We start from the raw sequence: 23,238 nt of genomic DNA, 5'->3' as shown, positions 1-23,238 counted from the left end.
CTGAAATCAGTCTACAACATTACATTTTATGCTGACATCAGTTTTTCCTCCATTTGAATCTTTGATAGCAAGCCTGACACAGGTTTCAGCAAGTCCTACTACCTCTACATGAAATCTAGAAGGAATCCTTATAAGAGTAGGCAGCAGGGCTTTATAAGAATAATGTTTCTGGCTTGCATCCTAGCAAGGGCATCTGTCTCATTGGCAGTATGTAAAAGGAATCTACGAATGTATGAAGCTTATCAGAACTGATGATATCTAATAATGGAGGAAGAAGTATCTTTTCTTGTAGTTCGCTATATTATGACAATAATAAAAGCAAAAGGGTGCTGGGGTAAACCTACTTTTGTTACAATATTTCCCATAAATGACTGTTAATGCAAATAATATCATGGCACATACTATAAATGCAAACTCTCTGATGTCGGTATAAATTTGCTTCTATATCTATGACTGTTAGAACTATTAGAGAAAGATGACTTCTACTTATCCTTTACAAAGTTACAAGAATTATCTATAATTCGCTCTCAAGCATTATTTGGTGGTAGTTTTATATGAAGACAGCTGGCTGGTCAGTGAAATGATAAAGAATACATATTTATTATGTTGCTATAACATACTGCAGCAGAGGATGATTTTAATGGTCCAACAAGTATGGTCTTACAAGGTGTTCTCATAAATAAGCTTTCAAGAATGATAAAGTGGTCCATTAAAAGGCATCATTAAACAGTATCGCACGTTATCTCATTGTCTTTTTCCTTCCAGAATCAATACTCCTACACACAAAAGTTATTCTGCGTGAGATAGTGGTAAAATATTGAATACGGTTTACTAATAAGTGCTTGGATGTATAATATAGGAATATTGAAACCTAGGCAGCAGCAATACTGCAGAAAAGCAACATTTGTCCTTCTGTTAAAGGGGTTACAGTTATCCTTTAATGACACCTTAAAATGGATCCTAATAAGTTGTCCTGTATACAGGTGGCATATACAGGAGGCCTATATATACTATATACAGGTGACCACAGGTTTATACTTCCAGTAGTCAAAACTCCATACAAATGTTGCACTGCCTGTCAGACCATATACGTTTAGACTAGAGTCTCCCAAGAATTCCTTTTAATCAGACCCAATTGACTGAATTGTATCATTCAGTAACCACAACTCAGTTACATAGGAACTTTACTGAATGATTCTCCCTTGTGTCGTCTCCTCTTCTCCACACCACATATAAAATATATAGTCTTTTATTCAATGGCTTCCCAATGGCTCCACGGTTTCCATTTTGCATATAAAGTCTTTATTGCTAATAAGCAGGAGTTAAGCCATGATACAACCAGCAGAGGGAAACATAGGAACTTACCTGAAAACTTCACAATAGATGAACTTCATTGAAATCCACAGATATAACACATTTTGGGGTTTTAGCACTGCTTTGTCAAGTGCAACAAGTATACGCTACTTACTTCCTGACATAGTAGGCAGATTTAGATTGTATAGCAAGAGTAAACAATAACAAATGACCTATTGTTTAAATTAAGTTTTTATGTTAAACATATTATTCAGACATTTCTCTAGCCCCCACCATTCCCGAGCAAACAATGCTATTAGTTTTGGTGCCTGATATGCTATTTAGTCTCTGTACAGTCTGGAGGGCAGGGTCAGGCAGGAGCAAACAAGGGGTGTGATTCTGAGCTCTGACACTGGCTGCCTCTGATTGGAGCTCTGAGCCACACCCTCTGTCTAACACCGCCCTTCTGACATTACAAAGCTCATAAATAGCATATCGGGCACCAAAACTTACTGCGCTTGTTGTTCAGGAACAATGGAGGCTAGAGAAAAAATTCCAACTGTGCTGGATTCAGTGGATCAGCACCTATTAACAGATGGTAAGAACTTGGTTTGGGGGAGGTGATGAAAGGTCCACTTTAAGTCCTGTAAATTGTCAGATGAGCCTTCTATAAATTGATCTAAATTTAGATTCTAAATAGAATCTAAATTGATCCATTTGGCACTCGATCTAAATTTGATCTTGGTAATGAATTAAAGAGAGTCTATCACCTCCCCCCAGTATATTCAACTATCATCACCATATTACAAATCACTCTCCAGTGATAAATAACATACCCCTTTGCAACCAGAGAAATCAGTGGAAAAAGTTGCAGCTTTCTGTCCTGCGTGGAGCAGCTTTAAAAAAAGCTAAGTATAAAGCGAGTGTGGGAGCTTGCGAGTGTGGTTTGTTCCTAAGTGTGACTTAGATTAAGTGACTTTAGATTCAGGAACTTTACAAGGAAAACCCTTTCACTCTTTATTTGAATTTGTGTGTATTGCTGTAATATTCCCCGTCAGGTAAGATGAGCTCCATATTTACCAATGTTGTCCAGTGTGCATCTTGCAACATGTATGCTCTGCTTGAGCAGCCGCTTGAGGGGGCATACTGTTGTGAAAGATGCAATCACATTGCACATGTAGAAGCCCAGATCATGGATCTAAATGGGCAAATTGAAACACTGAGATCCAGTGATAACTTGGAAAGGAGTTTGTTGCTCACAGAGCAGCAACTCGATGGGGCAAGTTCAGAGGGGGATGGTAGCATGGAGGTGCAGGAACTTGAGGCAGCTAGCTGGGTGACAGTTAGAAAGCAGCGGGGTAGAGGGAAGAGTGCCAGGGAGGTTAGTCCTGAACTGGCACACCCCAACAAGTTTGCTAAATTGGCAGATGAGGGGGATGTTAGTACAGGGGTAACACTGCTGCAGCATGACGGTTCCTTTGAAAGCCATAGGAATGTCTACTCCAGTAAGACAGGGGATAGCAGCGCAGAGAAGACTATACAGGTGCTGATAGTGGGAGATTCAATTATTAGGGGAACAGATAGGGCAATCTGTCACAAAGACCGGGATCGTCGTACGGTGTGTTGCCTTCCTGGCGCTCAAGTTCGACACATAGTGGATCGGGTTGACAGATTACTGGGTGGGGCTGGTGTGGATCCAGGAGCACGTTGACACAAATGACAAAGTTAGCGGTAGGTGGAAGGTCCTTAAAAATGTTTACAGCGATTAACGGCCCCTTCACATGGCTGATACGCTGGCTGCTTTAGAACGTGTAAACGTTCCGTAGCAGCGGCGTCTAAAGCAGATCGCATTGTTTTCTATGGGAGCCGGCAGACGCGCGCTCGCCATAGAAATGAATGGGCTGCTTTTTCCATTCATTTCTATGGGGAGCGCACGTATGCCGGCTCCCATAGAAAACAATGGGAACTGCTTTAGACGCCGCTGCTACGGAACGTTTACACGTTCTAAAGCAGCCAGCGTATCAGCCATGTGAAGGGGCCCTTAGGGAGCAAGTTGAAAGCAAGGATCTCCAGGGTAGTATTCTCAGAAATACTGCCTGTTCCACGAGCCACACAGGAAAGGCAGCGGGAGATTAGGGAGGTAAACAAGTGGCTCAAGAGTTGGTGTAGGAAGGAGGGGTTTGGGTTCCTGGAGAACTGGGCCGACTTTGCTGTGGGCTACGGGTTCTATGCTAGGGATGGGCTGCATCTCAATGGGGAGGGTGCAGCTGTGCTGGGAGAGAAAATGGCTAGACGGTTGGAGGAGTGTTTAAACTAGGTACTGGTGGGGAGGGTAACAGATGTAGAGGGCAAGATAGTGTAGAAATGGAAAGAGGGCTAGATACTGTAACTGGGGGTGGAACGGGGGGGGGGGGGGGGTTAGAGCAGTCAGTAGGCAGTGGAAGAGTAGGGAAGATAAATCTATGAAATGTATGTATACGAATGCCCAAAGCCTTACTAACAAGATGGAGGAACGAGAAGTGATGATGTTGGAAGAAAATTATGACATGGTGGGGGTAAGTGAGACATGGCTGGACTCTAGCTATGACTGGGCTGTAACTATACAAGGGTACAGTATGTTTAGAAAGGAGTGTACACATAAGAAAGGGGGAGGGGTTTGCTTATACGTAAAATCCAGCCTTAAGCCAGTCCTGCGTGAGGACATCTGGGAGGAAAATGATTATGTGGAGTCCTTATGAGTGGAAATTATTGGAGGAACAAAAAATAATAAAATACTGTTAGGGGTTTGTTATAAATCTCCAAATATAACGGAAGAAGCTGAAAATATACTAATAATGCAAATAGATGAGGCTGCAAAGCATAACAAAGTCATTATTATGGGGGATTTCAACTACCCTGATATCAACTGGGAGGCAGAAATCTGCAGATCCAACAAAGGGAACAGGTTCTTGTCAATAATAAAAGACAATTACCTATCGCAACTAGTGCAGGACCCAACAAGAGGCGAGGCACTTTTAGACCTAATTTTAACAAATGAACCTGACACACTGTCAAAAGTGGAGGTTGGGGGACATCTGGGTAATAGTGACCACAACATACCGTAATAAGTTTTCTTGTACACATTAAGAAGATGTTCATTAGAGGAGATTCAAAAACACTAAACTTCAGGAAGGCCAATTTTAACCAGCTGAGAGAGGAGCTTAGCAGCATAAACTGGGACAATGTCCTCAACGTGACGGGAACACAAACTAAATGGGACATCTTCAAAAATATACTAAATAAGACCACTAGAAAACACATACCCTATGGGAATAAGCGGGCCAGAAATCATAGAAAACCAACATGGCTAACTAAAACAGTACAAAATGCAATGAGGGATAAAAAGGAAGCATTTAAAGAACTAAAACAAGAGAGTAGCGACACAGCATTAAAAAACTATAAGGAGAAAAATAAATTGTGCAAAAGACAAATAAAGGAGGCGACGATTGAGGCTGAGAGAAAAATTGCCAAGGAAAGTAAAAGTAATCCAAAATTATTCTTCAATTACATAAATAATAAGAGAATAAAAACTGACAATGTGGGCACTCTCAAAAATAATCTGGGTGTATTGGTGGAGGAGGATGAGGAAAAAGCACAAGTATTAATTGTCTTCTTCTCTACAGTGTTTAGGGCTAATGTTAACTCTCAATTAAATGTCATCTGCTTAACCCAGAAAGAAGTACGTCGCCGCCTGCAAAACACTAAAATAGAGAAATCGCCCGGACCAGATGGAATACACCCCCCAATTCTGAAGGAATTAAGCATGGTCATAGATAGACCCTTGTATCTAATATTTAAGGATTCAGTAATGACTGGGTCTGTTCCACAGGATTGACGAATAGCAAATGTGGTGCCAATTTTCAAAAAGTGGTGTAAAAGTGAACCTGGAAACGATAGGCCAGTAAGTTTAACTTCTGTGGTGGGAGAGATATTTGAGGGCTTTCTAAGAGATGCTATCCTGGAGTATCTCAATGTAAATAATCTTATAACACCAAATCAGCATGGGTTTATGAGGGATCGGTCCTGTCAGACTAATCTGATCAGCTTCTATGAGGAGGTCAGTTCAAGACTGGACATGGGTAATGCAGTAGACGTGGTGTACCTGGACTTTTCAAAGGCTTTTGATACTGTTCCACATAAACGGTTGGTATGCAAAATGAGAATGTTGGGACTGGGGGAAAACATCTGCATTTGGGTTAGCAACTGGCTCACTGATAGGAAACAGAGGGTACTTGTTAATGGTAAATATTCAGACTGGGCTACAGTCACCAGTGGGGTGCCACAAGGGTCAGTATTAGGTCCTCTCTTGTTTAATATCTTTATTAATGACCTGGTAGAGGGATTACAAAGCAGGGTGTCCATATTTGCAGATGATACTAAACTATGTAAGGTAATCAATAATGAGGAAGATAGTAGAATATTAGAAGGGGATCCAAGGACGCTGGAAGCATGGGCAGAGACTTGGCAATTGAAGTTTAATGTTGACAAATGTAAGGTAATGCACTTTTGTTGACGTAATAAAATGTATGATTAATATACTTAATAGTAAATTACTGTGTAAGACTGCCAATGAAAAAGACTTAAGGATTTTGGTGGACAGCAAGCTTACCTTTAGTGACCAGTGCCAGGCAGCTGCTGCCAAGGCAAATAAAATTATGGGATGCATCAAAAGAGGTCTAGATTCTCATGACAAGGACATAGTTATGCCTCTATACAAATCACTGGTACGGCCACACTTAGAATATTGTGCGCAATTTTGGGCTCAGATATACAAGAAAGACATAAGTGAACTTGAAAAAGTGCAAAGACGGGCAAACAAAATGATTAGGGGAATGGGTGGACTGGAGTACAACGATAGATTAATAAACTTGGGGTTATTCAGTTTAGAGAAAAGACGTCTACGGGGAGATCTAATAACAATGTACAAATACATGAAGGGACAATACAAAGAACTTTCTAAGGATATTTTTACTCCTAGGCCAGCAACAGTGACAAGGGGACATCCTCTACGTCTGGAGGAGAGAAAGTTTCACCAGAAACATAGAAGGGGATTCTTCACAGTAAGAACAACGAGGCTCTGGAACTCTCTGCCCCAGGAAGTGGTGATGGTGGATTCATTAAACAAGTTCAAAGAGGGCCTGGATGCCTTTCTTGAAGAGAAAAATATAACAGGTTATGGTCTCTAGATTTTAAGGACACGTTGATCCAGGGTTTTTATACTGACTGCCAGATTTGGAGTCAGGAAGGAATTTTTTTCTTCTTTCTGTTCTCCAAACCATTCCTATACCTTCCTTATCATTTATAAATAACCCCTTTGTGTCTGCTATTTGTAGTGATGTGCTTTGTGTTCCCCATGTCTCTGTGTGTCTGTTTTCTTTGTGTGTGTTTTTGTTAGAGGTGTGGAAAGTGCTTAAGAGGCAGGAATTAGAGGGAGGAGCTCTGTGGAGACAGTGTTAGTTGGTGAGGAGCCATCTTGAATGATAGGAGCTCCTGGTGGCATAGTGATAGGCGTGTTTGTGGGTGAAATTGATTTTTTATATCCAGCAGCGGGGTAGATTTGTCTTGGATTTTTTCTTACAACTCCGACAACAGAAGTGTTGGGCATACCAAGAACACTCTGTACCCCTGTTGTTTTTGAGATGCCTTTAGACAGTCATCTATCCATTACCATTGGGACTTTGTCAAATTTATTCAGATATTTACACTTGCCCCCTTTTCCTGCGTTCAACAAAAGGACTTGAAGAACTGAGTGTTCATTGGCACCCAGTATATCCTACCCCTTGACAGGTGTCATTGTCACAACATAATGAATGTTATTTAATTTCCCTGTCACCTGGTTTTAATGTTATGACTGATGGGTGTATGCTTTATAATTCTAATTATCTTGGGCATAAGCAATACAACAGAGCATGACATGTTCATTTATGTAGCTTAAAATGTTTTGTTGTCTCTAATGATGTCATCCATCATGTACTGGGCAGTCAACAAGACTACTTATTGGTTGCCAACTTAATTTATGATATAATTGAGAGCCAGTTGATCTTTAAGGACGAGGATAAATTTGAAGTTATTATCAACAGATTTGTTTCGAGATAAAAATCCAGATGGACAGTATAATATAATGGTAGGTTTACTTTAGATTTATTACATTATTTATATTTGCTATGTATATTTCTATACTTGTATTTGGCTTATTTTATACCATGAGCCTCGAAAGAAAAGCTCATTCATTTAACAGGGGATCTCCATGTTTCTGAACAGTGAAGACAGAAAGTACAATACTAGGATTCATTAATTTTATTCACTAAAATTACCCTTGGTGATGCCTACCCTGCTGCATTGGATAGAGGTAAGGAGGGGACTCCTGCTGTCCTAAATGCAGGAGAGAGGACACCGACATGTTGCATAAATTTTAGGAGTGTGGCAGGCTCGGAAGATTCTGAAAGTAAATCCTTAAAATAATTTGACATGTATATGGGGTGGTGGTACCTGGAGAGCCCAGATAGTGTGTATTGGGGATGTTGAGGATGAATCTAGATGATAATATGGCTCTAGGGATACAGCAAATTCTGTATCAGGCACGAGACAATTAGAATGGTGTGGGGAGTGTATCTTAAACTTAAAGCAAAATCTAAATTTGAAGATCCTACTAATATAAAGTTTGTGTGTTTGGATGTTTGCGGGTTTGTGTGTTTGGATGTTTGTGGGTTTGTGTGTTTGGATGTTTGTTCCTCAATCACAGCAAAACGGCTGAATGGATTTTGTTGAAATTTCACACATATCGACATATTGCCCAGGAAGGAAGGATAGGCTACTCTAAATGTTGGTCACTCACCCCAAATCGCCACCGCGACCCTCAAAAATTCACTCCTGCTCTGCTGTAGGAGCTGGCATTACGCCAGCCCAGGTCTTTCCACGCACCTCCTATTCGTGCATGACAGGGTGTGGGCCGGCAATGGAGCCAGCGCTGTGGCACCATACATTGCCGGCGAAGTGTGGGCGGGGCGATTAACTGGGGAGATGACAGTCAACATGGCGGCAGCCCACATGTTCCGGCCGCGGCTGCCATCCCAGGCTGCCTACACACTGCCAGCATGCCGGCCAGCTACACAGGACCGCTTATACCGGCAGATGTTGCTGCCTAGACAGCATGCACAAGATGAGTCCAGCAGGGTGGGGGGTGGCCGGTGTCCGCAACAATCGTCCCCATTAACCCTAACAGCGCCTCAGTTACAGCTAACCGAGGCGCCATGTCCTCCGCCAGCGCTGCAATGTTCCTTCTCTGCTATGTTCCTTCTCCGCGCCGGCACCCGGACCAAGCTCCGGGGCCGGCATCACGTTGCTGTGGCAGCCGAGAGCGGCGCTTCTACTGCAGGCTACGTAGCATAGGCTGCAGTAGGAGCGAAAGACCGACAGGCCGGGGACCCTGCGCAAGGCTCCCGGTTGCCATAGCAACATGACGCTGGCCCCGGAGCTTGGTCCGGGTGCCGGCGTGGAGAAGGAACATAGCAGCGCCTACGCGCTGGCGGAGGAAATGGTGCCTCGGTCAGCTGTGACTGAGGCGCTGGAAGGGTTAATGTGGACGATCATTGCGCCCACCGACCGGTATTATGCAAAGCATAGCATAAAACCCACGGTTCTTTTCCAGCCTATGCATTGCATAAACCCAGCACCTCTATTGCAGCCTATGCTATGTAGCCTGCAATCGAGGCGCCGGATTTATGCAATGCATTGCATAACACCGTTGCTTCTATTGCACCCTATGCTACGTAACTTGCAATAGAAGCGCCTGGTATTATGCAATGCATTGCATAAAACCGGTGCTTCTTTTGCACCCTATAGTACGTAGCCTGCAATTGAAGCACCAGTATTCTGCAATGCATTACCATTGTAATGCAATGCATTACTAATCACACACCCTGGGGTTTGAAACCCCTAGAGAGTGCAATAAATGGAGAAACAAAATTTACAAAAAAATGACCAAAAATAAAAACCTAATAAAAAAACACCACTTTCCCTAGAACACATTAAAAACCCATTACATACTGTGAAACACATACATCTTAGGCATACCTCCCAACTTTTGAAGAACCAAAAGAGGGACAAAATGTGCGGCGCGCGTAGTGCGCCGTGGCAAATTTGGCCCCGCCCACTTTTGTGTTGACTCCGCCCGTTCTCATTAATTTTCCATGTGCCCGCACACAGTATAATCCTCCTACAGTCACCCGTAAATTATATGTTCCCCCTCTATCTCTCCCCCAGTTTCATATACACCCTTCATCTGCCCCCAGTTTCATGTCCCCCCTCCATCTCTGCCCCCAGTTTCATGTCCCCTCCATCTCTGCCCCCAGATTCATTCACATCTGATTTGGTCACAAAACTCATGTAAGAAAGAAGCGCTGTAAAACTGAATCCCATTGAGTTCAATGGGTTCCGTCATACGCGCGCTGCCCATTGAACTCAATAGGAGGCTTGTTTTTACCTAATACCCTGTTTCCCCGAAAATAAGACCCCCCCCCCTTCACCTTCTGGATCACATACAACCAGCAGTCATGCCGGCACTCCGCTAATTGTTCCCCGCTTTGTTTGCCGATTGTTCCCCGCTCCAGCCGCTGCATAAAACATCCCCCGAAAATAAGAAAGGTCATATATTTCGTTAGCTAATTAATTATAAGAACATGTCTTATTTTCGGGGAAACAGGGTACTTTCAATGTGTTAACGCGTGTACGCTTAAAGCGCGTAACACATTGAAAGCAATAGGTAAAAAAACCTCCCACTGAGTTCAATGGGCAGCACACATACGACAGAACTCATTGAACTCAATGGGATTCAGTTTTACAGCGCTTCTTTCTTACATGAGTTTTGTGACCAAATCAGTGCTACAAAACTCCATGTGAATGGACCATAAGACACCATAGAACTGCAAAGTAAGGCTCTACAAGGAGACATAGTACCCTTCCTGATCTGTCTTTTTAAAGAGTACCTCCAATTATAAAACAACTTATCAAAAATGAATAGTAGAGGTGAAAATAAGGAACTTTGATGGAGTGCAGAATGTGGTAGGTTGGACCATTGGACCTCAGTGCCATGAGGTCTTATAGTTTGAAGGTCATATGCTGAAATGCCCCCCGGAAAGATGACCCTGTGTGCCTGAACTCACTGGGAATGGCGAGTCTACTGAATCAGTCCTATTACACTGCCTGTTTCACAGCTTGTGAGCACACACCCTTATTTGTCTTGCAATGAGGATTTTTTATAGATTCAGTAAGAAGACCAGGCTGTAATTCATTACATACCTCCACTTATTTATGTTATACTGCATGTATGTCATGTTTCACCACAGAATCAAGGGATGGGGATCTCCTTTATAGGACCCTTCCAAGATCTAGGTGGAGGAGCTGTGTTATCATATAGGTTCCTTCCTCCCCCACAATCCTACCCCCCTTTTTTGTAGAAGGGAATGTAATCAAGCATAGCCTCATTGATGCACACTTGGGTTAGCAACCAAGTGAAAGCCAGGAGTATTTACTCTCTGAGTACCTTTTCACTCTGAAGGTTGGGGAGGCTTATAGAGACCTATCTCTTAGAGAGATCTTGCAGTAGACCTCACAATGGACCTTTGGTAGCACTCCTTTTTCCTGATGGGTGATAGAAAGCATGATCTCAATAATAAAACTTTGCAATATATATTTTTAAAGAAATTACCACCTATCAGCCTAAGTTGCTTTTACATAGAAGTCTATAGAAGGGGAATTCAAAGGCTGCTGGAGAGGATACACAAATTACAGTAGCTGCTAAACTCTGATAAGACTTAATGAGTGGACTGAATGAGGCAATTAACAGCCTCTTCCTTCCACCTCGCCCTGTATAGAGTGCTGTGCATGAGCTGAGTACAAAGACAGATTCTATATAAGCAATCTGAATGAAGAGGAGGAGAAAGAAAGCAGCCTAATAAGCAGAGAAGGAAAAAGATTTATTTAATGAGATACTGTATATTACAAGCTTTCTGTTATTTACATGTAGTATTCATTTATGAAAAGTAGTTTAATAATTGTTGGTAAGCTTTAAACACTTTCCTTACTTATTATTCATTATACTTAATGTGTATTAAATATATAACATAGAATATCGTGACAATTGGGGGTAATTTAGCATCAAAGGTAAGCGGTGTTCCTGGATTTACAGAGGTGTTGGTGGCTCTGGGTGCCAAATAAACAGCAGATTAGGTGGTACAATCCAAAAGCTTTATTCAGCTTTAAACAGGAATAACAAACAGCCTAGCCCACATACAGGGCAATAGCTCACTTCTTGAACCCTCACTAATCTATTGGGACAAGATACTCTCTGAGGTTTCAGCTCACCAGTCTGGCTCAAAGTCCTTTATGGAATCCAGTCCTCTTGGGACAGACCTCCTGTCTGTCTCTAACTGCTCCACCTTCCACCCGCTCCTGCAGGTCAACAGCAACCACTCCCTCTCTGGAGTTGGGCTCCTTCTGGAATCCAGTCCTCTTGGGACAGACCTCCTGTCTGTCTCTAACTGCTCCACCTTCCACCTGCTCCTACAGGTCACTAGCAGCACTCTCCTGCTGTGTGCACTCCCTCTGGAGTTGAGCCCCTTTCTGGTATGGGTGTGGTCCAGGTCCTTTTCAACCCTGTTTTGGGTCGCTCTACAGCGCCCTCTTGGTTCACACCCTCACAATATATAAGAAACTACTTTAAAACATATTTCCATGGTTGAGCTTTACTTCTGAATATCGTCAGGAGTAATTCATTTTATATATATATATATATATATATATATATATATATATATATATATATATATATATATTAGATTGTGAGCCCCATATAGGCATATACAGGCAGAATGTTATCTACTTATTTTAATAAAGGATCAAGGGACTTGTTAATGCAATTATTTAACATACTCTCATAAATGTACATTTTAGTGGTCACCCATGTCTGATGTTGGTTAACACAACACTCCCCCTTCATCTGAAACAATAGGGCCTGTCACATTGTCCTATTCAAGCCCCATACTGAAGAAAAGAGTGTCCTTGGATAATAACCATCTCCCTCGTTTGTAGACATAGCACTATCTATAAGGAAGAAGAGCTATACCTGTATTTACACTGCCATGGTGAAGGTAGCTGACATGTTGTGTGACTCCCATTTGGAATAATTTGGATTATGATTCTAAATAACTCATCTGCAGTAATGGCATATCAGCAAGTTATGCTGTTTTTCCAGTTGGTAGGGGTCCACCCGCTGTGATTTCTGCTGGTCAGTGGAATGAAGGGGCAGTGGTACTAGAATAGAGGTATACCATGAATTATCTGCCTGTTTTGGAGACTGTATAATTATACAATATAGTTAATGACAGACCTTGCAATCTCCAGAAAAATACAAGCAGCAGGGCCAACAAAGGTGTTACACTGCTTTCCTCTCACCACTACCATTTTGTTCTAATATTCAGAAAGGTGGGGATTCACAGTGGTCAGACCCCCTTTGATTAGACATTGGTAGCATATCCTAGCCATAAGCCTTCAATATTTGCACTGAGATAATCCCTTTAAAATGAATAGCGATCTTAAAACAAAGAGAGAAAATGAACTGCTTCCGAAGACAGATCTCAGATTTACAGCCTGCATTAATAGAATTATTAAGAATAATTTTATAGGAATAATTTTTCTAACTGGAGGTCAGTATTTAAAGGAAAGAAATATATCTTGTGCATCTCGCAATAGAGAGAATAAATTACTCCTACAAAATTATCCTAAGACTAGAGACCATTTTCAGTATTATCATTCTGTTACAGGCCTATGGTGATTCAAGGAACATTTGAGCTAAAGTTTTCATTAAATACTGTCACACAGAGCATACATCAGCAGAATCATTCCTTGCATCAATACCCAAAAGGGGCTGCCCAAGTCATAGAGCAGAAGAAGCTACTATTACTGCAAACAGTGACATAAGGTCATGCAGACATCCGGTAGGACGTGTGACACGAGCTTCTGCTGTAACCTAAGATCAAGTGACATTTCTGGTGTATATAAATAATGTCAGGGGACTCTGTTTGTACTGAGGAAACCTAGCAGTACTGTATGAATATTAATATACAGTGCTATTACCTACACCATGTTTTTCCCAAAATAAGACCTACAACAAAAATAAGTCCTAGCATGATTTTTCAGGATGTTTGAGTATGCTCTAAATATATGTTTCAACTCTGAAAATAAACCCTTATTAGATCTCATTAAAAAAGTGTCTAGGCACCTATACATGTAAAAAAAACCCCAGATACAATAGACCTTCCATCAAGTAAAACAGATACCCTGAAAAGAATAGCACCCAAAAAAAAAAAAAAAAAACCCACCCCCAAAAGAACATTGACTTTAAGGGATCTATCTATACAAGATGGCACTAATGAGAGAGTTCTCCACTAGGGTTGAGCCAATCTTGACTTTTCAGGATCGATTTTAAAATCCGATTTCCGATCATTTTTCATTCGAACCCGATCTCGATCTCAATTCCGATCCCAATGCAAGTCAATGGGATTTTTTTATTAATTGGAGATCGGATTTTAAAAGCAATCCTATTCACTATACAGCATGGAATCTAACAATTGTTAGAATCCACACTGTGTAGTGAATCACTAAAGTAGCCAGAGGATTTTTTTTTTTAATCCTCTGGCTACTTAGTCCCCCCTGGTGTCCACTTACCTCCAGAGATGGCTGGTCCGGTGCCCGGTGCCTTCCTTCTTCCTTGTCTTGCTGCCGCTCCACGCTGCTCTTCTCCCTTCGCTGCCCCCTCCCTGCCAGGTTAGGAGAGCGTGGGCGGGTTAGGAGAGTGTGGGCGGGTACTGGGAGGGGAGACGTCACGTCACAAGCCACAAGCCCCACCTACCTAGCGCTTTAAACACTAACCTGGGAGGCGGGGCAGCGAGGCAAGAAGAAGGAGGGCACCGGAGCAGCCATGTCTAGAGGTAAGTAGCTGCTAGAGATGTTTAGTTTAGCCTCCCATTCGAGTGAATGAAGGCAGCTGGCGCACAGGGGGTTAAGGCTGTGTGCCGGCTGCTTCCATTCATTCCTATGGAACTGCAGCGGAGCCTTCACACTGAGTATACAGCGTATACTCAGTGTGAAGGCTAAGCAAAGCATTGTGGGAAAAGATCACTGATCTCGATCCCACATAAAAAGATCGTGTTCGGACATTTTCTCGATCGCCGATTGGAATCCGATCTTTTCCGAACACGATTGCTCAACCCTATTCTCCACAACAATAAGAGTTGACTGCTGGAAATTTTGGTTTCTCGCACAAAGATTGGGTAGTCCAGCTGGCATCACTCCATTGTGACTGCCTCCGGTAACCAGAGGGAACCAGCTGCTACACTTGTCTGCGGTGGAACACTGCTGCAATGGCAAGGGGCCTGACAGTGACGGGCCTTTGACAGGAGTGACTTAGTGTGTGTGAGCCCATCCACCATTGACACTTGCAGACTCTAATTGTTTTGGATATAAGGGACTCTGGTGAGTGGATTATTGTGAATAGAAAAAAATAAGACATTCCCTGAAAATAAGCACTAACCCATCTTTCGGAGCAAAAAATATATATAACATCCTGCCTTATTTTGGAAAAACATTTTGCTAACAACTAATACATGGCAGAACATTAGCATAGGCCTGTTAAAATGAACACAATACAGCAAATCACTCAAGGATATTGAGCCATCTGCTAAGGGCAAGTTATTAGATGTAATAAACAGACTGTTACGGGGAACACATTGCTTTTCAATATATTAAGGTTGCAGAATTGAACCAATATGTTCACTGAAGACAAATGATTGAAGAGTTAGTAAATAACATCATTCAGCAGTGATACATGGTTCCATACGTAAGCAATGTATTTGGGAATAGGACTGGATTCTGGCAGAAAAATTCAAGGGAGGTTTTGTTTGGTAAAGGCTTTTTTGCTTTGCACAGACTCGATTTGCTCCTTTCTTGACTTTAAGGCTAAGGCCCCATGGGACGATACGCAGCGCTAAAGCGCTGCGGGAAAAACTGCGGCGGGAATGCATCGCAGCGCTGTAAAAAGAAAGTCCTCAGAGTTTTCCTCTGCGGAATTTCAGTTACAATTATATCTAAGGGGAAGCCGCCGGCATTTCCGGAGATATAATTGACATGCTGCGATTTCCAAAAACGTGCCAGTTTTGGAAATTGCAGCGTGTCCGCGCTGCGGTTTTCTCGCAACATGGGCATGGGATACGCAAGAATCCCATCCACTTTGCAATTAACGTAAAACGACGCGATTTTTCCTGCAGTGTTTCCACCGCAAGAGAACTGCAGCGTTTCCGACCCATGGGGCCCCGGCCTAAAGGGCATGACCATTTTTTTACACTTATTACGTTAACTCCACAGGATAGGTAATAAGTATCTAACTGGTGGGGACAATGTCCTCCTGCATGAATGGAGCGGTAGCCGTGCATATGCCCTACTGATACACTGGGCTCTATGGAATAGGAGTATGAACTCGTACTGAAGCCCTTGTTAATTCAGTATCCGTACAGCCATTTCCAACATTTCTTAGCTCAAATGTAACGGTCAAATATAACAAGTGTTAAGTCTAAAGAAAAAAAAGTCTGTGAATGATATTGTTAAATCTTACATTATATAAAGCTAACGTGCATTAATAACCAACAATAAGAACAAAATAAACTAGTGCTAAAGGGTCAGTGGTAGGATTCGTAGCTTGGTGTCAGATGACAGTAATATGCTTTTCATCCTGATATCAAACTCAGCAATGCTATCATATCCCTGGTATAACTATGCACCATAATATCTGCAGCTGCCAATAGCTAGGGAGCCATCTGCAGGCTACAAGTCACTAGTTAAAAGTCACTCGTATAGAACATTTAATAAGGAGAATTGTGAAAGAACTCGGCATTTATTATCTGGAAAATGACAGAAAACTTATGGATGGTTGGTATATAAGACAATACCTATACCTGGAGCATATGATTGTGTCACAAACCTAGGTCGAGTTATTTTTGACATGTTAAAGAGAACCCATCACCAGATGTGAAAAGGCCAATGACATTCCTGTTCTGGCAAGAGCTGTCACCCTGAGTATTTTATCTGTTCGGTTGTTCCAAGCATATAAGTCCTATTAGTGTTTATGCTAATTAGGGTATACTAACCAAGTGGATATTACACATCATGACATACAGCATACAGATCCCGCCCCGGAGAAATGGGCAGCAACACTACGGTCATGTGGTGTTATCGCCCACTTGGCTGGTAAACCATAATATGTATTAATACTAAAAAGGCTTATATCTTTGGAATGGCTGAACAGATTTGAATAAACAAAACACCAAAATGTTTTGTAGACCCATCTACAGGGGTTTATAGGATTTATTTGACCCTAAAATGCAACTTATTTTGCAGCTTATTATCATTGGTAGCTACCAGTAACCACCAACTCTCCACATTGCCCTATTTTGTTGGTTAGGGAAAGAAGATCATTGGTGGGTAAGTACAAGTGAACAGCTGCTTGGTAGTATGTGATTCTGCCAAACTACTTATATACCAGCTTTTTAAACCTGTGAATGTGACATTGGGAAAAGTACAGAATGATACTGGGATTAAGGATAATATCACACACTTGTAAGTTCAGCATATTTGGCAAAATCCTGGACCTAACTGGGAATTTTAGAAAACTGCCCAGAACTGTTGGTAACTATGTTTCAGCTAACCACAACCACAGTTTTCCATCTTAGGCCTGGTTCACATCTGCGTTTGGTATCCGGTGAGTCCGCTTGGGGATCCTCAAACGGAATACCGAATACATTGACAAGCGCCCAGCACTGAAAGAACACGGACCCCATTATAGTCTATGGGGTCCATGTGCTTTCATAAGCTCACCTCTTGCCAATGTGTTCGATATTCCGTTCGGGAGGTCCTCAAGTGGACTCCCTGAACGAAATACTAAACGTAGATGTGAACCAGGCCTTCTACTTTTTCTCTCATGGATATAGATAGCTTTAGAAGTGGAGGGTGGGATAGATACTCATTGCAACCTTCCACTTATTTCAGAAGGCATTATGATCTATAGGGATCTACTTTCTAAAAGGTGGTGCTAGAGCAAATTTTCCTTTACAACCAAGAAGAATTTATTTGCATATCTGTAGAACACTAGAGACATGAAGTATGGAATGAGCTGTTTTCACTCAAGGAAAGGTAAATGAGGTCAAGTCATAATATTTCGACTCCACATATTTCTCTATGTTTAGTCCCATTGTAAGCACACTTCCAAATATTATGGTGGGAAATGCTATTTTTTGCCCTTGTTGCCAAAGCCTGAGATTACTAATAATATTGATCTGCGTGCACACAGTAGGTACTTTATTCAGCATATAAATTGGCTAATCCTAATGAGCTAATCAGATTAGAGAGGTGCTCTTCTCCGCCTGGCTCTAAACTAATATTACTTTAAAAGCTTTACTTTGGCTTTGTACTCCACCAGTGTTTTTTTTTACAAGATTAGAGATTTATCAGTACAATAAAAAGAACTAATCCTGCGACAGACAAAGGTGTTTTCTATAGCAGGGATATTATACAGGGATAGGGTGAAATGAGTCTAAGAAGAAAATAAACACTTGCACAGCTGTGGCGTACCCCAGACTGCCTTGTATCAGAGATCCCATCTCTGGAGTTGTCCCAGCAGAAAAGCCATATTGTCTGGTGACACTTCATACTTACTTGGCAGATAGTTTTTTGAAAAGATGTATTCTACAACTTGCTTTGAATACGAAGGAAAATGGAAGTGACAGACCTGCAGAAGAAAGCCAGATAATAATCTGGCACCCATGGACGAAAAGATTAGCATTTCCTTTCCTATAGAATGTCAGGAGGAAGACGTAGAAAGGTTAAGGACTATAATAATATGGCACATATGTTCTCTCATTTATCTGGAAGGAGAGGTTTGTGAAAATTCTCTGCGGCTTGCAGGGGGAAATCTGGCTTTAGACAGGTATGCTGATTAAAACCAAGTAGAAACCAGTAACCCGCCCCTCGCATAAGGAATATGATTTATGCTCTGCTCACCAAGGTATCTTAAAGCACCATCTCTCTCTTGAGATGACTTATCAAAGCAATATTCAACTGTTTAAGCGTTTAGCAGGCGAGGGGGCGCAGACTTTGACTAAAGTGAGATAAATTAGCCTATACCTAATTATTCCTTCAGCATCAGTTAGCATCTATCTAGGGTTCAGTGCAGACGTTTCACCCACTCACTGGTGTTTTTAATAAAGTCTATATCCAGCCCAATGCAGCTAATCATTGCACAGTCAATCATTCCGGTTTACGATGCAGCAACTACTGTTGGCTGCGTAGAGAGAGAGGAAGAGAAGATAAACCCGTATTTTAAATGAAGAACAGATTTCCATTCACATTATAGAACACAAAATCAACTATTGCATTTTATAGCTTTGAGCAATCTGAATACAAAGGAAGGAATTTATACTTTCTGGACAATTTCCATAATAGCCTATGCAATAGTGATCCCAGCATGCCTGGCTTGCAAATTGCAAACATGAAAACTCCACATAGTGAAAATTCATTCTTTATGTGATTTAACAGGAAGTTAGTCTTTTCTGATTATTTATGTATGTATTTTCACCGTACAGTTCCTAGGAAAAAAGTTGGAATCTAAGTTTTTGTGCTTGATCTTCTTCACATACAATATATAAGGCATAAAGGAAACCTATGACTTAATATGAGGCCCCTAAACCACCACCACCTTGTTATACATTCAGGGAACAGCTTTATAAGGATAATAATAATAATAATAATAATAATTAATAAAATAATACATTTTATTTATATAGCTCCATCATATTCCGCAGCACTGTACAATTTGTAGGGTTCAAGTACAGAAAAAAGATACATTACAAATAAATAGTCAATTCACACAATGGGACTGAGGGCCCTGCTCGCAAGAGCTTACAAGGTATTGGGTAAAGCGGGTGACACAAGAGGTAGCAGAGGCGGCATCGGAGGTAGCCCATGTGTAAGCAGTCTGTTTCAACATTATGCAGAAAAAGAACTTATATTGTATCACTGGCTATATACCACTTAGAGATAAATAGTCATGGGGCAGTCCTGTAGTCCAGTCTTCAAACCCTCCCTTCTTCACCGACATCCCTCTGCCTTCTCCAGGTCTCACATGTACCTTTAAGGTGAGCTTTCTAGGCATTCACAGTGCAGCAATGATGTCAGGCAATGTACACCTTACTACATGCTACTCGAGCACAAGGAAACAGAGACTTGTTGAAGGCAGGGAGATATCATTTAAGTTGGAAAGGATGGATAGAAGATGAGATTGCTTTATCATTCAGGTTACTGGTGCTGTTCCCATGACTATTCAAACTCAACAGTGTTTTACTCTCACTTTCTATAGAGTGCCATGTAACTAGAATTCATGTGGGGGACCCAACGTAAACACAATTGTTTGTCTAAATTGGAATTAAAAAAGGGTTGTCTAGTTTAGAAAGCCGACATTCAAGTATCTCATGGGGGGGAGTTAGGTTTCAGTGCTCAGAACTCTGATCCCTTATCCACATGAGGGGTGACCAGTGTCAGACTGAAAGGCCTGACACTGGTCACTCCTAGGCCTAGGGAACAGCTTCCTGCTAATAACCTACACAAAGGCTCCTTAACTGAAGTCTTACATGTGTGATGACTATTATCTGACGGTACATAGTATTTTACCAGTATGGTCATCCCCTATAGTACTGTGAAGGTCACAATAGCCCCATGGCTGGTTCATTCTCAGTACTCTATGGAAACGTCATGGCCATGGAGAATCCCATGCATGTAGAAGATTTTAGTGAAGGAGCTATCTTGCAAGCAATAGCACACAGGGCTGCCATCAGAAATGTTGCTCTCCAGTGGCCCCACACATTATAATATACTCTTCAGAGTCCCCACACAGTTCAATACACCATAGTGACTTCCACAGTATATGATGCTTGCCAGAGCCACCGCAGTATAATGCTCCACAGTGTCCCTCACACAGTATAATGCTCTACAGTGTCCTTACACAGTATAATATATTCTCTAGCAGCCCCACTCAATATAATAAGGTTCCCACAGTGCCCCCCCCCAGTATAATTCTTGACAGTGGCCGCACACAATATAATATGCTTCCCAGAGGCCCCCCAATATAGTGCTCCACAGTGGCTCCACCCAATATAATATGGCCCCCCAGTATAATGCTCGACAGTGCACGCTCATAGTACAATATGCTCCCCAGAGGCCCCCTCCAGTATAATACTACATAGTGGCTCCCCACAGTATTATATACTCCCCAGCTATTAGGAGCTCAGATGCAGGTACAGGGCCCAGAGTAGTCAGAATAGAGAGATTCAGCAGAACTGTACCTAATGGTCGCTAGCAGAGAAACCGTAACCAAACTACTACACAGCCAGTATGAGCCAAAGCCAGTCTCAGGACATTTTCATCAAAGCTCCTAGTAGTGGAGATGGACTTGGCAGAATCCCAGACGGAGTTGACAACACAGAGGAATGTGCCACAATGTGATTAACCACGAGCAGAAGCCAGAAAGCAGAATTGCAAGCAACACACCAAAAACTAAATGACAGAGCAAGGTTGGCAGCGGAGATAGCAGCGAAGCACTTTGTGTGCTGCCATATGAAGCACTGCTTTTAGGGAGAGAATTCTTCTGTTTTTCACTATGCTGTATTTTTCCATCAGAATCCATCATTGAAAAAAGCCTCTGTGGTATAGTACAATATAGGATTTAGTTATATGGATGATATACAGTACTTGTGACTTGAATAGCACACTGTGGATTTTCCTATAGAATGACACATGTACTCCTGATAAAGCTGAACAAAATATAAACAGGCGTTTTTAGGGATAGGAATTCTATACATATTAATAACTGTAAATACCTGCAATATTTTGTGTGGTGGAAACTATTCCTACAGTATATTCCACACTTAACTCAAAAATAGAGTTGTTTCAATTGCTACTGAAAAAGTTGCTTTTATTTGCACTGTCAGGTTAAATAAATCTTATGTGTAACCTGTTGTCGCTTTTCATCCTTTGCAGAAAGACAGAATACTGTTGACGGCAGAGAGATGACCCTCCTGCTCACCTCCTGCTGATTTGTTCATGCTGTCCATTTCATTCAAACCTCTTAGTGTTAAAAGCAGAAGCAAGTCCAATGCTAAATTGGTAGTTTTCTGCCGTAGTCAAGTGTTTGATGACCTAAAGACACATATACATGCAATCCAAAAGCTACATATAGATTGTTAAGTTTACGATAGACCATAACATTTTTGTTTAAGTAGTAGCTCCAAATCTTTGCTGAAACAGTGCTGGTATGTAAGGCCCCATTCACACGGAGTAACGCCAGGTGTTTTTGTGCTTATTTTGTGCTTATTTTTACGGCTGTACCATTGAGTTCTATAGTAAAATACGTCCGTAAAAAAACGGACGCAAAAAACTGACGCAAAAAAACGGACGTATTTTTCTATAGAACTTAATGGAAACGTCTTTTTACAGCCGTAAAAATAAGCACAAAAAACACCTGGCATTCTTCCGTGTGAATGGAGCCTTAAAGAGGACCTTTCATGGTTTGGGGCACAGGCAGTTCTACAGGGTAGCCATAAAATAACCTCAGGTGTTTGGAGTCGTGTGCAGGCTGGCCCAATGGACGGAATTGCCTGAAAATTTGTATGTGTGCTAATCAAGGCATGGGGAAACGGACGGCATGAAAAAAAAAAAAATTAACCCTAAAAATCATCACCAACTGTTTCCTCGTGACAATGACACCCGCATGACATTTGCATTAATGTTTCTGGCCAGAGTGGAAGTGGATACCAATTGGCCATGGAATATTCTGTGGAGCGATGAAGCGCATTTTTACCTGAATGGAATGGTCAACACACAAAACTGTCACATATGGGACTCTGAAAACCTGCATGCGCTCAAGGGGGTTCCGCTGCATTCGCCCAAGGTGACCGTTTGGTGTGGGTTCACTTCATCATTCATCGTTCATTTGGGCCCAACTGGGGTTGTCACCTGTTCCGTCACAGCAGCGAGGTAACGGACAATGCTGGAAACAGTGGTCGTTCCCCAACTCCAACAGTGGCAGTGTCTGCAGACAATCCCCTTCATGCAGGATGGAGCCCCTCCTCACATCACAAATCCTGTGAAGAACGCTCTTCGTGCACATTTTCCCGACGACAGGATTTTGAGCCGCTCATTCCCTACAGTGTGGCCACCACGCTCTCCAGATCTCACACCTTGTGATTTCTGGTTGTGGGAACACTTGAAGGAGCGTGTTTATCGGGGTAATGTCGAAACCCTGCCTGACCTCAAAGACCGCATCACGTTGGAAGTGCGCAGCATCTCACCAGAGATGTTACACGCAAGCATCGAGCACATTCTGCATAGGATGACCATGCTCACCATGCATGATGGCGGCCACGTTGAACAGTCATGCCAGTCGGTGGTCTAAATGGGACATCCCAAGTATCGACAGACGGGTTTTGCACCACGCGCTCACTGTACAGCGCCACATTATCCCCTGGTGGGGAGTTTTGGTATTCAATTTTTTTTCATGCCGTCCGTTTCCCCATGCCTTGATTAGCACACATACAAATTTTCAGACAATTACGTCCATTGGGTCAGCCTGTACACGACTCCAAACACCTGAGGTTATATTATGGCCACCCTGTATATACTGCTGGAAAGCCGACAGTGCGCTGAATTCAGCGCACTGTCGGCTTTCCCGATCTGTGCCCCAGGTAAAGCGCTATCGGTCCCGGTACCGTAGCTCTTTACAGTCAGAAGGGCATTCCTGACAGTCTGTCA

This window comes from Leptodactylus fuscus, chromosome 1 (assembly GCF_031893055.1).
Source record: "Leptodactylus fuscus isolate aLepFus1 chromosome 1, aLepFus1.hap2, whole genome shotgun sequence".
Lineage (NCBI taxonomy): Eukaryota > Metazoa > Chordata > Amphibia > Anura > Leptodactylidae > Leptodactylus > Leptodactylus fuscus.
This window is presented reverse-complemented; position numbering follows the sequence as displayed.